At 39.3% G+C, this 17,494-nt stretch overlaps 1 protein-coding gene across 4 annotated transcripts in view; it reads right to left on the bottom strand.

The window, feature by feature from the left end:
- MLLT10 (myeloid/lymphoid or mixed-lineage leukemia; translocated to, 10) overlaps positions 1-17,494 on the bottom strand; it is a 127,943-nt gene extending 110,449 nt beyond the window's left edge. For 2 of the 4 annotated variants that reach the window (XM_008639308.2, XM_017741440.1), the window contains exons 1-2: positions 17,472-17,488; positions 13,720-13,799 (exon numbers count right to left, since the gene is read on the bottom strand). The gene's annotated coding sequence lies outside the window, so the exon portion shown is untranslated. Of the gene's footprint in view, positions 1-13,719; positions 13,802-17,471 lie in introns of those variants that run through there. The other 2 variants (XM_017741441.1, XM_017741439.1) reach the window with 2 other exon arrangements.

Genomic DNA, 17,494 nt, shown 5'->3' with positions numbered 1-17,494 from the left:
GACCAATCTCAAAGCTGTGAAGCTGGAAGAGTCTGACAGCGTGACTGACACAACTCACTTATGAGCTACATAAGCAGCAACTTAATTAAGTAAACAAAGACTGATCCTATAACCTTAGCATTCAGGCGAATTGCGATTGCCTGTGTCTGATGAAAAACCCACTGCCTCCTGAGGAGTCTTTAAAACATCACCCAGCAGAGAACTAAAGTCAGAAGCATAAGAGATCCATGCAGAAGAAGAAAGAAACTTTTTATTCCCCCAACATTATTAAAAAAGTAAAAATAACCAAAAAGAAATAAAGAACTGAAATAATAACCAAAAAAAAAAAAAACAAAAATGGAGGTGTCCACTAAAGATACTCATCAGAAAAAAGTTGCAAGAATGGAAGACCAAAGGAAAACAAGGAACTAACTAATTCCAGCTTCCCATACTGAATCAGTTACGATCCAACTTGGCTCCACTGCTTTGTGACATGAAGTGTTCTTCCTCTGTTCTAGATAAATATGCCTTTCCATTTTAATCAGGACTAAGAGCTACCTTAACCAGCATTAGGTAACATTATACAAATATAATTATTCAAGTCTTTTTGGATAACCAATTTTTCAAGTGGAAAGGCATAGAGAAGCTGATTTAATCCAAGAGACTACCTTATTCATGTTGAATGGGAAAGAGCAAAAGGCACATGGTAAATAGGGAAGATAAAGAGAGACAAGGACAAGACTATACAAGCAAGAGAGAAGGAAAAAAATAGTAATAGGACTATAACATTGTTTTTCCCTCAGGGTTCTAAAAATTTGGAGCACATTCATAAAGCGTCATCTGCAGACATCCATTATATGCTGTCTCTCGTTATAAGAAAACAAAGGTCAAAGAATTCTTGTGCAAGTAATTTACTGAATTGTGGCCCAAGCTAGGCCATTGGAACCATTCACCTGAATAATGACTGTCAACCAAGTAAAATCCTGCAGGACTGAATTCCCAGCATTGCAACGAGGCAATAAAACGTTTTTTTCAATGTGACCCATTAACCTAAATAACACAAGAAGATCTACAGCAGATTAAACAGACCACAGTTCCTTAAAGTTAGACAAGAAATCAGGCTGCAGTTCCAGCTGACTTTACTACCAGCTCACTTTAAGGTAGCATAATTGCACTGTGATGCCAGAAGATGATCACTGGCCATCCCTGATGTGTACTTTCTACTGCCTTCCTTCCTCTGGGAAAAGCACTCAATTGACTATATGGAAATCCTAACCAGCAACCTAAAAATAAGTACTGTTTTTTTCAGTCAGATTACTTCTTTGAGCCACCTTTCCATAAGGTTTCACAAACAAAAATGTCAGATAATAAACATAACAGGAACACAGACAGGCAGTTGGGAAAGGATATAAAGGATGTAACTACCTTCTTTGGGAGGTGGCATTATCTACACTGGCTACAAATGAGAATGGAAGTCCAACCAAAGGCCTTACTTTAAATAATAGAGAAATAAATAAATAAAGAAATACACCATACACTTGAAACAGTCTAATGTTATGTTGGTAGTAATACAGACAGATTTCTTAGGCTCAACTTTGTTTTGATATTTCCCTGACATTCATGTATTTCAAGATTTTAACACGAATCAGCCATATACGCAAAATGCTCAGTTTGGAAGCTTATGTTCCCTGTCAAGGTGCATATACCCAGCATAACACACTTCCAGAACAGTTTTTATTCTCCAAAGTACATTTTCATCACAGAATTACTGTTTCACACTGCTTGACAACAGGAAAAGAAAACCAAAACCCCAAGCCCCAACAGTATTTAACTGAAAGAAACAACTCTACAAGACTGCAATACGTGATCCATGAAGTTACAAATAACAAAACAGTGAGTTACAATCAGCGTTAACAGTTCTTGAAACCCAACACTCAACCTCTCTCAAGTTTTTTCATCAACAGGAGTTAAAACTTGCCAGACAAAACATTTTATTCTGCTGCTCCTGTTAATCATTAATCAAACAGAATGGTTAAATCCACTTGTTGTTGTTGCAAATTTTAGTTCACATTTTAGTGAAAACAAGAGCTGGAAGACAGAAGAGGGGAGCAGAATGGAGTCCCCATAATCCAGGAAGAAAACTGGCAGTGACCTGCTGTGCCACTTAGCCACAAGTCTATGGGGCTGGATGGGACCCACCCAAGGGTACTGAGGGAGCTGGCAGAACAGCTTGCCAACTCACTTTCAACCATTTACCAGCAGCCCTGGCTAACCAGGGAGGTCCCAGTTGACTGAAGATTAGCAACTGAGCCACCTATCTACAAGACAGGCTGAAAGGAAGATCCAGGGAACTGCAGGACTATCATCCTGACCTCAGTGCTGGGGAGGTCATGAAGCAGATCACCTTGAGTGCCATCATGGGGCATATGCAGAACAACCAGGGAAATCAGACTGAGCCACATGAGCAGGTCCTGATTCATCAACCTGATCGATCTTCTTCTGTGACAAGGTGACCTCACTTTGTGGATAAGAGAAAGGCTGTGTATGTGTCTACCCAGACTTTATAAAGCCTTTGACACCATTTCCCACAGCATCTCTTGCAGAAACTGGCTGTTCATGGCTTGGCCAGGTGTTCTGTTGGATGGGCAGAAAACTGTCAGGAAGCCAGGCCCAGAGGGTGTTGGTGAATGGAGTTACATTCAGCTGGTGCCCGGTCACCAGTGCTGTTCCCAGGGCTTGGTGCTGGGACCAGTTCTGTTTAATATCTTCATCAGTGATCCAGATGGGGGGATCAAGGGCACCCTCAGTCAGTTTGCAGACACACTGAGCTGGGTGGGAGTGTTCATCTGCTGGAGGGCAGGAAGGCTCTGCACGGGGATCTGGACAGGCTGGATTGATGGGGAGAGGCCAGAGCTCTGAGGTTCAACAAGGCCAAGTGCCTGTGCCTGCCCTTGGGTCACAACAACCCCTGCAGTGCTACAGGCTGGGGACAGAGAGGATGGGAAGGAGGCAAGCGGGACAAGAAGCAGGACCAGGGCAGTGATCGTTCCCCTGTACTTGGCACTGGTGAGGCCACACCTCAAATCCTGGGTCAAGTTTTGGGCCCCTCACTACAAGAAGGACATCGAGGTCCTGGAGAAGGGCAAACAGAGCTGGTGAAAGGTCTGGGGCACAAGTCTGATGAGGAGCAGCTGAGGGAGATGGGGTTGTTTAGCCTGGAGGAAAGGAGGCTCAGGGAATAGCTTATCTACAACTCCACATCTCTGGCTCTCTGAAAGAGGCATGTAGAGAAAGGTGAGTGTTGTTCTCTTCTCCCAGGTAACAAGTGATAGGACAAGAGGAAATTACCTCAAGTTGCACCAGAGGAGGTTTACATTGGATATTAGGAAAGATTTCTTCACTGAAAGGGTGGTCAGGCATTGGAACAGGCTACCCAGGGAAGTGGCAAAATCATCATCCATGAAAGTGTTCAAAACACATGTGGATGTGGCACTTAGAGACATGGCTTAGTGGTGAACACAGTGGTGGCTAGGTTAACAGTTGGATTCAATAATTTTAAGAGTTTTTCTATGAAGGATTCTATGAATCCTTCAAATTCTTATGACTATTTTTAAATTAACCTAGGAGGAAAGAGTCAATTGCTAAGCAGAAATCCTTCTATTGCTTTACTTCTGAATTTGCTTTCAAATACATCTATTTTACAGCACGCCATGCTACTGGGTATTTCTGAGTATATCAAAATGCACTAACTCAACACACTTTCCCCAAAGTACATGGACAGATTTACAAAGGCACGCAAAGCAGCTGATCAGAGGATTAGTTTCTCATCGATGGCTTTCCAGCTGGCAGACCATGATGCTCGTAGCAGTCCTGACTCCCATTTATCAGTAGCTGCAGAAGCCTGCAGCACAACTGACTGCGTCCAGGTACTCACGTCCCGAGTTCTATGGTACAGCTTCACCTGCCTTCACTAGTATTCCACACCATTTTGTCTCACCCTTGGGTGTTACCAGAAAAAAAAGACACCTCTAGAAGTGACCTCTAATATAATTTATTGTATCTAAGATGATCTTTCCCAATCCTACAGACTTCAAATATGCTAGGTAGTCTTACATACTTCTAATAATACCTTATTAATATAATAATAATACCCTAATATCTTAATATGGATTTAAAAACTAGCTTATGAGGGTAAAGATCTTGACATGAGTAGTTATTTTAGTTAATGCACAACAATTTAATGCTGGCAGGCACATACCTATTGCTGTCAAAAACAAATATTCTGAGAAACAAAGACCATCTAGAAAACAGCTCTGAACACAAAGTTTATTAAAAATCATGTCTAGAGTTTCAGTTATGCCAATGCTGTACATACATCATCCAACCTATACATAACTGAAGTTATATTCACTTCTTTTGATGAAAATTATTTTCTAAGCTCAAAACGTTCTTGTTATTTATTTTCCTTCTCCCCTAAAGGATTTGAAATTAGTATTTCATTTTCTCCACGGGAAAGAATCCTATATTTTCTAATTTCCTTTCATACTTTCCACATTCCTCTTACCCTAGTGTGTTTTCTTCGATAGGAAAAGAAATAGAAGTAAAAAAAATAACACATGTACATTGAAATGAAAGCACTGATAATAGGAAAAATTCTTTTTTCCCCCCTAATAAACCTGGGAAAAATTGGGGTAATTTTAATGATTAATCTGTGTTAGATTCAGAAAAATATCGTACTGAACAACCAATGTAAACATAGCTCCATCTGTAAGAGATACCATATTCTAAAGACACTTCAATAAAAGTGTGCTAATTGAAATTAAGAACCACAGACAACTAGATTACACATAACAGAAAACCTAACTCAAATTTAGCTAATCAGAGGCTATCTACAGAAAAACAAGTATCTCGGAGCCTACAAAGGAACAGTTTTTGCAGGACTAGACAACAAAAAGAAAAACCCACAGACAATTTGCACAGTGGTGCAAACCAGTACACTGCTGCCAAGACATTTTTATCTGGAAATTTAGATCTTCGCATAAATTCTATCAATAGATGTGAATTTACAGGCAGTTAGCACAAGAACAGGATGTGCACCAGACTGACCACATCTACATCTGCTGGCAACAGCTTACCCCAGCCCTCAGAATGCAGTGATATCTTTCCATTCACTACTTCAAGCCATCTTCTATGAAGCAACATCACTACTGCCAACATACAAAGATTAACCAGGGAAGATCAACATCTCAGCCCTTAAAGTCTCCAGAAAGTCCAATAAAACTCACAAGCATTTCCAGCAGCTGCTGAAAATTACTGAACCTCTACTCACACCAAACTTAGGCTATCTATTCATATCGAATGTTTTTACTCTGCTATTTTACTGATGATTTGTGTTTTTTCTTTAAAATCAGTTAGGTACTATGAAAATTCCCATTAGTGTTTATTTCTGTTTTAACATCCATGCTTTGTAATACTTGCAAAAGTCAAAAGTTCATTTTCCCCCTGCTCAATACAGTAAAAAGGATGAGCTGCTTTAGGAATACATGGCCCAGCCAAAGAAGAGGCTGCTATCCACAAAGCCAAAGCCACACTTTCTTATTTATCAGTTTCTAAACTACAATAGGATAGCAATATACTTTATCAATATTCTCAACCTATGGTATCTTAAGACATTATAAACTTATAAACTCATACCCATCTTCACTATTTTGATCTAAATGGCTCTATAAATGATAGCTTGCAACCATGCCAGGATCTGAAGCAGAAGTCAGCAAGGTGCTATCTACACAATTTTTCAATCAAATATCCAAAAAGAAGCAAATCAAAGTTGCCATGTTTCCAGCCTATGATTCACACCAGACTCCAGTGCTCATAAACCACAACAAAGAACCAAGAGGAATCAAAGTATCTTCTGCCACATCCACGAATCCCCAACTGGCTGACATCACTAATAGAGCAAACGAATGCATGCTGTCAGTGCTTCTCTTCCAAAGTGCTATGTTCTGCAACTTGACAACTTAAGAAATTAAGTCATCTTCATCTTCAAACAACCATTTCTTGATGCTGACAAATTTGCCAAGTCTCTGTCCCATCTCTATTGAGTCATCTGTCCCAGGAGAAGGAAAGAACTTTTTTTTAAAGCAGACGGTTGACAGGTAGAAGAAAAACAGACTGACTACCTGAAGCATTTTGGGGTTTATACCTGGATAAATTAAAGAGACTCAACCCAGTTCTTTTTATCAATGCATCAGATAAAAATATATGCAGATTCAGTTAGCTCTGTCAAAAACATCTACTATAGATAATAAATTTGTAGACTATGACAAGAAGATTAGAGGCACTCAACATGCAAATCGACATTCTTCCAAGACCATCCACTCAGTAAGTACTACAGGTGACATTTAGTCATACTTTCACTCAGTGTATGTAAGGTAACAGAAGAAGTGAGATAACGTAGAGTACAATGTAACATAGTGATAACGCAAAACGTGTATTAGGATCTGACTACTCCAGCTTCAGAAGTCCAAAACCATGTATCTCCCAATACATATTCAAGACTAGTAAGCCCTGTTAGATGTTGCAAGAATCCAAATTATAAACATATATAAAGTTTAAGATTCACACATTGATCTTTAATGGAAACCATTAGAAGGCTACAAGAAACACCTGTCACATTTGGCTGCATTTCCAACTAAACATCCAAGTTTTTGTTATCAGCCTGAAAGTATGCTACTGACTCAATTCAATCTACATGGAGAAAATACAGTATGCAGTGGTTCACTTCAATGCTCTTCTGCAACACACCACAGCTTTATCCTAAAAATTCCTACCTTTTATAAAATGTTAGCATCAGTTCTAAGTAAGGCTTCTCACAAGTTGAGGAACTCCTTGCTTACTTTAGAGACTTCTGCCAGTGAATACAATGAAAGAAATAGTCATAAAACATTTCCACATAAGGATTATGCAATTCCTGTAAGGGAAAATGTTTTGTTCTAGTCTCGCTTTGGTTAGTAATTTTGCACAGAACCTTTAGAGTCTTTACTGAAGTACCTGTTACATCAAAACTTAAAAGAAAAGTAGTAGACCTTTTCTCTGCTGTAGGGAAGTGCTTCAGGTAAGTTCAGGGACTCATATTTAGAAACCAAGTAACAAGTATGTATACAAGCAGGGAAAAACACAAAAAGGAAAAACAGCACACAAAAAGGAAAAATAAAAGCACGAAGGAAGCACAGTCAGAAATGGTGTTAATACTCCCACTTTGATACATGGGGGAAGTACACAGAAACTATACTGCACTTCTGCAGCACCTTCTGCACTTCCTGTACTCCAAACCTTGATGACCAGACACTGCAGCGCTAAGCAATTCTCTCATCTTTTGAGTTGCAGTACAATAACGTTATGGGTCTGTATTCACTACATACACCAACAAAATGTGCACAGGAAAAAATATTTTCCCGTACTCATGAAATGCAAAGCAAACAACGCTCACACATCTATGTAATGGAAACATGCATCTATGTAATGGAACACACACCACTCAATCAACAGAAGCAAAATAAAAATTTTCACCTTCACCACAATCAGAGCAACACAAAGTCTCCACAATCATTCCACTCTTCTCTCTAATTTTCTTCATTCCAACTTTTGCCTGCTACCTCTTCCAATTACTTTCCTTATCTTGACGTCCTTATGCCCCATCTGTGGCACCAAGACACACCATGGTGAGTTGATCCTGGCTGGATACTAGGTGCCCACCAAAGCTCTGTGTCACTCCCCTCCCCAGTTGAACAGGGGAGAGAAATTGAAGAAAAGGCTCTTAAGGTCAACATAAAGACAGGGAGAGATCACTCACCAGTTATCATCACAGGTAAAGCAGATTCAGTTTGGAGAAAAATTAATTTATTACCAAACAAGCCGGAGAAGGATAATGAGAAAATAAATACTGAATCTTAAAATACCTTCTCCCCGCCTCTCAGTTCTTCCGAAGCTCAACGTCACTCCCCATTTCCACAACCTCCTCCCACCCAACAGCACAAGGGAATAGGGTCTGTGGTAAGTTAATCACATGCTGTTTTCTCTTCCTCCTCAGGGGTAGAAATCCTCATGCTCTTCCCCTGCTCCAGCATGGGGTTCCTCCCAGAGGGGACAGTCCTCCAACAACTCCTCCAACCTAAGTCTTTCTCACGGGTTCCAGCTCTTCACAAACTGCTCCAGCATGCCCCCCCTTCCATGGGGAGCAGTCCCATAGGAAGACTGCTCCAGTATGGAATCCCCATAGGTCGCAAGTCCTGCCAGCAAACCTGCTCCAACATGGGCTTCTCTCTACACAGGTCCACAAGTCCTGCCAGGAACCTGCTCTAGCATGGACTTCCCATGGGGTCACAGCCTTCTTCAGGCGCATCTACCTGCTCCAGCATGGGGTCCTCCACAGGCTGCAGGTGGATTTCTGCTCCCCGGTTAGCTTCCATGGACTGCAGGAGGACAGCCTGCCTTCCCAGAGTCTTCACCACCAGCTGCAGAGGAATCTCTGCTCCAGCACCTGGAGCACCGCCTCTCCCTCCTTCTTCACTGACCTTGGTATCTGCATAGTTGTTTTCTCTCACACATTCTCTCTCCAGATGCAGTTTTTATTGAGCAGGGGTTTTTTATCTGTTCTTAAATATGTTATCTCAGGGGCACTGCCGCAGTTGCTGATTGGCTTGGCCTTGGCCAGCAGCAGGTCTGTCCTGGAGGTGGCTGGCACTGGCTCTGTCAGACACAGGGGATGTTTCTGGAAGCTTCTCAGAGAAATCACTCCTGTAGCCCCCTTATTAACAAAACCCTGTCACACAAACCCAATACAATATGTTCTACCTAAGTAATCTTTAGGCAGACATTTTATTCAAGATATCCAGCTACAAACTAATGCCTAATGCCTTCTAGACTGCACAGTCATTCATAAAAGCCAGATGAATAACAGAAGCACACAGATCAACTTTTCTGTAGTGCGCTCAAAACTAAAGCAATTATTCTAGTAATATTAGTTACAATATTCTTAAAGTAGCTGTACTAATATTCTTACAAAAAGTGTCCTTTAAGGAAAAGTATGGATACACATTAAAGAAACATTCATTTCAACATTTCTTTAAGAACTATTTCAAGAGATATCTTCAAAGAGACTGTGGAGTTTATTAGTCTTTATTGGTGGACAGTATTTCAAATTGAAGAAAAAAAACCCAGCAAGTTTTCCTCTTCTAAAATAAAGTTTAGTTTACTTGTATTGTGACCATATTTATCAACATTCATTCTAGTTTACAGATGTAGCTGTAATAAGTACAGAGCTCCCACTCCCCTGAAGGCAGCCTGTTGAGCCAGAGGTGTCAGAGCTCTGATCACAAGCCTGCCTGCATATTGAAAGGCTGCATTCCTAGTTCCTCCTTCTTTGCCTCTTTCTGTTTAGGCAAAAGGCAAGTAATACTGCACTTATGCTTATTTTATACCATAAATGCTGGGGGTGACGTGTAAAGATACGGATCAAACAATTCTTATGAGCAACTCTACAAAAAAAAAATTGTGAAGAAAAGATACTTAAAAAACAGAATTTGGCGAGTGCTCCAATTCTTGTTATATTAACGATTTAAAAAAAAATTAAAATTCAAGCGTTCAGACTTTGGATCATCTGTGCAACAGATGCAGGTGCAGCTCAGGTCTGGCAGAATAACCAGCAGGAACCTATCGCTATGAGCACACAACATACCTTAAATGGGTAAACAGTATAGCTGCATTTCTACTGCTCTGAACATCTAGGTACTGAGTACTGTACAATCTAAACTTATTCTGCAATGAGTGTTTTTGTCTTCACATGAAGTTCCAAGAAACACATGTGCAAACACAGAGACTCCAGTTATGCCACATTGAGCTGAGATCCAGATGGATGCTATCTCAAGTCTTATGTAGCTAGCTCCACAGGGAGTCACAGCCCCCACTGCACTAAGGACTAAAGGACTAAAATCCAGGTGGATTATTAGACAAGCTGTAGTGTCACACAAATGCGCTGACTCAGTTCTGGACCATGACTGCATTTAACTTCATAAGCCACCCCACTATAGAAAATTAACACAGAAATGCCAAGTGAAAAAAACACCACTGTTATGACATTAGAGTAAGTTGTACCAAGTCCAAAGTGATTTTTCCAGATGCAAGGACAGGCTTACAATATTCATACTCCAGTGAAACAGATCAACAGCATAGTGATACACCTGCAATGCAAGCAATCCAACCTCACATTTAGCATCTGAGCTCCTCACATTTACCATGTGAGCTGCGCTTTGAGGTAGTAAAATTTCCTATAATTCTTAACACTGACAATCAGTATTGAGGTCTCCTGGTCTCTCTGAATAATCAAGTTGGATTCACAAGGAATAAGACCTACACAAAGCCTGACCAAGCTACCCATACAAATGGTGAACTCCTCCCTGCTGCCTGGTATCTCTATCACACAGATTACTGCATCTCCTTCATGAGGAGTATGAAGAGTAATAGCTTGTAGTAAACCACAAACACATTGTCTATTTTTACCCCACTATATACAATGTTTAAATTATTCTTAAGATCATCAAGGAAGATGTTTGACACATAACAGGATTATGGGGGGAAAAGTCTTGTTGAACAACAGTTGTGCTACAAATCCTAAGCTTAGTTCTCCAGTCTCTCTTTGGGTACCAGAACTATCAGTCCTTGGACAACATACACACACCATGCAATTTCTCAAGCCAGGACCCAAAGTCCCTCATGTAGTAGTCCATATGTATACAACCTCACACAGACCTCAAAATTAATTTTTTCTACATCAATATGTATTTGCCCTGCTTTTTGACTCAGAAGTTCAGGTACATCTGAAGACGCCAAAAGAGCCCACTACGCAGGATAGCAACAGCTGGTGCTGACACAGGCAAAGCTGGGAGCAGTCACCACCCATCCTGAAGAGACTTGCATTCCCAGCTCACCACAGGTCAGCTAAGATAAATGAGCTGATTTACAGAAAACTAAGATTTTTCAATCAATAGCTAAAAACTTACATAGTGATTTTAAAACGTGCGTACATAAGCATGATTATAAAGTAAGTCAAATAATTACCAGTCACCTCAATATACCCATTATGCAAACAGTTCAGGTTTATGAAGTCAGTTTCTTTCACACACACAGGAAAATGCGACCCTGCTGGAACCAAAATTCAGTATAAAGCAGTGCTTTCCAACTAGTAACTGACCATTCAACAGCCAAGACGGTGGCTCTCAGCTCACCAACAAACATGCAGAAGTCAACCAGCCACCACTTTCACTCCCACCCAGTATGTACCAGCCTAGAAGCAGCACACACAAGAAAGGGAACACAGTATACACCAATGTATAACACTTGACAGTATATGGGAAGCCAACTGTCCTGGTCTGCTGTTAAGTGACCTTCTCTGGTGACCCATCAACTTGCATTATGTGCTTCTGAGTAGTCCATTTTTTTTCATTGTTAAAGCAAGACTAACTTTAGTGTGGGCAATTAACTGCAGTTGCTTATCAGAATGAATTTATTTGCCCAGCAACTGAAGCTTAAAAAAAAAAAAAAAAAACCAAGAAACACACACCCCAAAAACACACAACGCAGCATCAGCATGGAAAAATATGCCTTGAGTGCAATACTGAGGTCTTTTTAAAGATTAAAAGTAAGCAGAAGCATAGTCAATGTAACCTGGTTAATTTAATTCTGGTTTTGTTTATAGGCAAAAAGGCCAAAAGAAAAACTAAGCTTCAGTCTCATACAGTGATGACACTTCTGTAAGCAAGTATGTCAAAACTTCTGGGTCTGGTAAACTGCTTACTGTAAAGTTCCAGTTTCCATACTGAGGGCAGGGCTGGAGTTTAGTTTCTGAATGTCAAGAGCTGCTCCAAGACACCTCAGATACAGCCATTATGTTTCTCACTCACTAACATACAAGTAGTTGTTAAAAATTCAGCTGTTATATCTCACATGCAATTGGTTTCACCTGAGAACCACTCAAATCTACACTACATTACAAATGGGATTTTTTTTTTTTCCAAAACAAAATCAATAATCAACCTGTTGACCTGAACAGGCACTGTGGAAACAAGAACAGAATACGCCAGGAAGAGAATTCAGTTAAGTTTATCACTATTCCTTCTTCACTTCAAACAGCAAAGTAAAGTAGTCTATCAAAGCTATTCTCTTGGTAAATTCAAGAAATTATCATAATGCAGTCAGACATTTTTTATTATAGAACTCTGGACAGTTCTCTTTCATTCCTTGTGTCACGAGAAGCCAGGATTAACTATGTTCTAAACCACGATGAGGATTCCCTATCATACCCTTGGAAAATCCTTTTATAGCCACCAGCCATCTTTCCCTCTCCTCCGTACTTTTAACTTTGCTCTCAACCTGCACACATCAAACTCAGCAACATTAAAAAATGTTACTCTTAAAACTTTACACATCTGATGGTCTCCCCAAGAAAAGAAACAGCTTTTCTTTAGAAAGGGTTTTGATTTTCTATTGACGAATACTTGAAGAGCATACAATAATCAATCCCTTCTTGCTCCCACCAACAGGTCTGCTTTGGAAGAACTAAGTCTCAATTATCCTGGGCATTATGAAAACATTAGTGGCAAAAAGTGGGAAAAAGTACAGGCATGAGATTCCTTAGACCTGTGCCAAAAATTCATTCAACAGTTAGTTTAGCTATCATTTCTACACCACTTTCTATCAGAAAAGGAAACAGGTACAGCAAACAGGTTATGTAAACATACTGATAGCCACTGACAGTAACTGAAAATTTGGTCTCTGACTCCTCATTTGTTTTCAGATATGAAGGTTAGAAACAGTTTACACACTGCTCTAAGATGCTGCACCACCTTCTCTTCCAATGAAATTTTTTTTCGGAGGCAAAGGAACAGCTTAGTCTTTCTAAATACTCTCACTTCTCTCAGTTCCTCTTCTGCTGGAAGACAGAAGTGCCAAGTAGGGAGAAATGTGATTGTCTTTTTCTAAAAATACCTGACATCACCCAGTCTCATTCTAACAACATATGAGTATGACCAAAACAAAACCTCATGTAAACATGGTAAAAAAAAGAAAAGCATTATCTGAATCCCAAATATCTACCACAAAATAAATTAAAAAAAACAGAAAGAAAATACTTCTTCAATTCTAAGTATCACATTCCAAGTAAGCACTCGTTTTCGAAATTAACAACACTACTTATTGGGAGTGTTCCTAGACTGAAGTTTTTAAGGGGCAACCTAAAGCTGCTGTAAAAGAAAATTGGACACAGATTTTATTTACTTCCTGTACCTAACTATATAAGTGTTAAACTGACAAAATTAACCAAAACCTACACCATGGACAAAAAAATGGGAAAAAAGAAAAAAACCACAAAAACAAAACACCAAAACACCAAAACAAACAAACAAAAACCAACCAAACAAAAAAAAAAATAACCCACCCCCACCAAACTAAAACAAAACCCCACCACCTAAAAAATAAAAATCCCATACCCTGAAACTGTCAGAATACTTCAGAGACAATTACATACTTCCACTTTAAAAAAATAATAAGACAAATCATCTTTCTGAACAGCATTTAGATTAATTACAACAGAAAGCAAAGCTCTTTTCTACTGTTACTGCAACACTTGGGTAAGTATTATCCACACAAGGATTATAACTAGCGTTACTTAATAAACAAAACACATACCACTCTGGCTGCTCTTTCCTGAGATTCACACTTTCTGCAAAACCATGGTCCAGTGGGTACTTGAACAATTCCATAGCAAGCTGTTTTGAACAAGACAAAATATTTCAGCAAACATAAATAGCACTGCAGTACTAATAATATGTTACTTAAAAAGCTTACTATTAGTTGATCTCACATAATTTTAATTATCAAGAAAGTCAAATTGACATCCATACATTGCACACGAAATCTTATCACAAAAGTACAATTAAGTACAACAAGCTTGCATTTTAAAAATTATGCAGAACTTGTTAAATGAAAAAACCCCACATTAGCTTGAAAAGTAACATAACCATTCAAAGCAGCAATGTTTCATATGTGACCTGTTTTGCTATTTATTTACCTGCAAAACAGGTGAGACACTTCACTATAAATGACGGATGCTCATTATAATGAGGTCTTTCTTAAGAGAAAACTAAAAGTAAATAACAAATCTGAGCTCTTCATAAGACATGTATTCATACACTTACTATCTAGTTTTCTTACTTTTATATGTAAAATAACTGGTCTTAAGCAGAAAACCCATAGTGAACTGAACAAAATTTGCTTTTTTACCCCAGAAAATTCACAGAGCTGTAAATACAAACTGAACTGAGCATCAGGGCTTAGATTAGTTGCAACCTGAGCCAGGCTACAATATAAACCCTTAGGAAAGAGATTTTCAGACATGCAGATTTATCTGCAAGACAGTCATCTATATTCTTATAGTATATAAAAGCAAGCCCAGGAGTTTGGTACAAAATTCCACAGAAAATAAAAGAGTTTAGCAATTTGGCAATACTGCTCATGTTTGAAATGCACACACCAAGCAACTTGAAGAACTATTGAGGGAATGAAAATACAAGAACACAAGTGCTATGAGTATATTCTAATATTTGTATGGACGTAGGAAGTAACAAAGAACCAAAAAGCCAAACATTTTGCTTAAAGATAATCCCAAAGTATTAAAGATATGATGTCAGACTCAATTCTCAACAATCATATGTTACTTAAATACAAAAATCAGGTTTAAGTGTGTAAGTAGAAAAAAAAATATGATTAATTTAAAGTTATGAAGAAAGCTGAGATTAAATTTGTAAGTTGTAGTTATACTATACAAATATATTGATGTTGTGATAGCTTGGAGATGAAAAATAGTAATGCAACAGTAGTAGAAAAACATCTGGTTAATGCAGCTTTATTTCCATGAAGGAAAGTCAATGAAATAATTTCCTATTATATACATACACATAGACACATTAAGATCTGTTGTCAGATTTTCAAATACTTTATTCAAGTACCTGCAGGCCAAACTATTCTGATAAGCCCTTTCTACTGTACAATAAAATTCTTTAACATGAGAAAAAAAACATCTTGTTTTTGTTGCATCTATATTAGCCACAGACTGGGGGGACTCTGAATTTCTCTTTAGCTATTAAGAGGGAAGATTTTAAATGTGCAGTCATACATTTAGGTTAGCAAGTGACAATGCAGAGTAAGAAACAAATATAAAACGCAATTCAGAGACAGGGCTGGCAAGGAGATCCAAAGGCAACACAAGGTGGGCAAAGACCAAAGTTGAAGTACTTCTGTATCTGCCAGGGTAACTGAGTACACCTAGAGCCTGGAAGAGTCCATCACAGGTTTGTGCTCTGATATATCGTGATAGTGTTTACAGAGCTTCAGGGCTTCCTTTCATTTATACTTCCACTATTATGCAAAAGCTTCTTTAAACACATGAAGAGATCTTGTCCTTCACAACTTGCCAATGGCTTAACAATTGACATGAAGTTACCTCTGAACTAAAATTAATTATAATAACAAAACCAAAGCAGTTAATAAAGCTTTATGGGTAATACTAATGTTTGCAAATACAGACCATCAGCTTTGACCATGAGGACTACTACATTTACTACAGAAAGGCCACAAAAAGAGTGGACATGCCTCCTCTACCACTTCTGTTCACATGACACATCAAATCCAAAATGCAAAACATCAATGGTACAGTAAATCAAAACATGCAGTTCTGCTCTGCTTAAGATCTCTACAACAGCTTCTTGATTTAGACCAAGCAGTACTTTGCATACTTCCTGACAGATTCCAATTCAGGTTCGGATATGACTTAAAAAAAAAAAAGTTCATTTTCTTGTACCTACTGAAGTGCGTCTCTCTATACTAAGAACTTTCTATAACTGACTTTTGTTCCTGCTATTTCAGCTCCAACTGCTGCTATCATCCAATTCTTTCACTGAAAATATCAGCAAGGCTCTAGATACAAAGGAAGATGTCCAAGATAATGCAAAATGAATAGCTGTTTCAGGTATGACTTCTAGAAGTGTTCATGTTTTACTGTTCTTCACGATCCTAAGACCACAAGAGCAGTCAGCCTACTGGTTAACATTACTCAGCTCTTAAGACAACAGATAACCAATTTAAAACCAGATTAATTTCAGAAATCCTGTCAGCTCCCCTCTGTGTTCAATCCAATGTTAAAAGAAATCAGTAATTCTTTTGCGTATCTCCTTAAATTACTATTATTCCTTACTACTTGTCAACTTACAAGGGAGTATATACTTGGAACAACCAGTTACTATATTATATCATCTTCTGCACAATTTAAGACCAAGCATGAGACACACACAAGTAGCATTTTCACATGCAGTAGGCATTAAGAATAATGAACTGGATTTAGGATTTTCTGTCTCCTCCAATTTGTCCACCACCTATAAGCAGACAAAAAGCCAGTCACAGAGTTCATATGACTGCTTCGGAATCGGTACAGAAAAACTACCACCTTATTCCTTATTTCTGCTACCATAAAGCAAAAGTTATGACTTCCCTTCTTACAATGTAAGCAGCAGAATCATCTCTTCCTCTGCCTCACACGAAGGGTCAACCCACTGACAGAAACAAAACAATCACACAGAGGGAACATGCCAGCTCCTGAACTGAGCTGGAAACCAACCAACCAGCCTCAACTAAGCCAAACAAATCCAGCATCAGCCATTCCAAACAGCACCCTCCCCCTGCAGAACCACAACAGGAAGTCTCTTCATCTACCAGGAAACATCAGCCAAATGACATTCAAGGAAAGGCAAGCAGAGATAGAAATCACATGACAGCTAAGTCTTTCCTACGTCCCTCTGTCTTCCAAGCCTAAACCCTTCTTGTCTCCTGGCAGCCCCTCAAATAACTTTCAAACTTGGGAAAGGAAGGGACAACAGGGATCAAGTACAGGAAGGAAGAAATACAGCAATAACTACCAGAACAGAGTATAGTAACAAGTTCTGCAAATACCGAAAGCAATTTTAGATAGTCTTTGGTACGTTGCACCTGAGGTTGTTAACAGGGTGCAAAAGCAGACTGGGAAGCACAGACACAGAAAACATACAGGAGAAGAGGAAAGGGGAAACAATTGGAAAGGTGAGTTCTTCCCTTCTCACAGCCATGACGTAGGAGAACATAATATAGTAAGTCTCATGTGAGGGAAAAGACAGACAGACTGGTAGGGCAGAAGATGACAGAGCAAGTCAAACCAGAAAGCACGTGGCCTCAGAAACAGGGAAACAGGCTTCATGGGTAAAAACAAGGAGCTGGGAGGGGGAGGGAAAGAAGGCGAGAAAAACGGGGGGGGGGAAGGAAGCAGGCCCTAGGGAAGAAGACAGGGAGCACCAAGAAGGAAGTGGCGAGACTGGAGGCCGGAGCGGGTGCGCTGCCCTCGCCTGCCCGCTCACCTTGATGCACTGCGACATTGCAG

Source organism: Corvus brachyrhynchos, unplaced genomic scaffold (genome assembly GCF_000691975.1).
Source record: "Corvus brachyrhynchos isolate BGI_N302 unplaced genomic scaffold, ASM69197v1 scaffold167, whole genome shotgun sequence".
Lineage (NCBI taxonomy): Eukaryota > Metazoa > Chordata > Aves > Passeriformes > Corvidae > Corvus > Corvus brachyrhynchos.
Note: the sequence above shows the minus strand (reverse complement) of the source record. Positions and strands in the feature narration are given on the sequence as shown.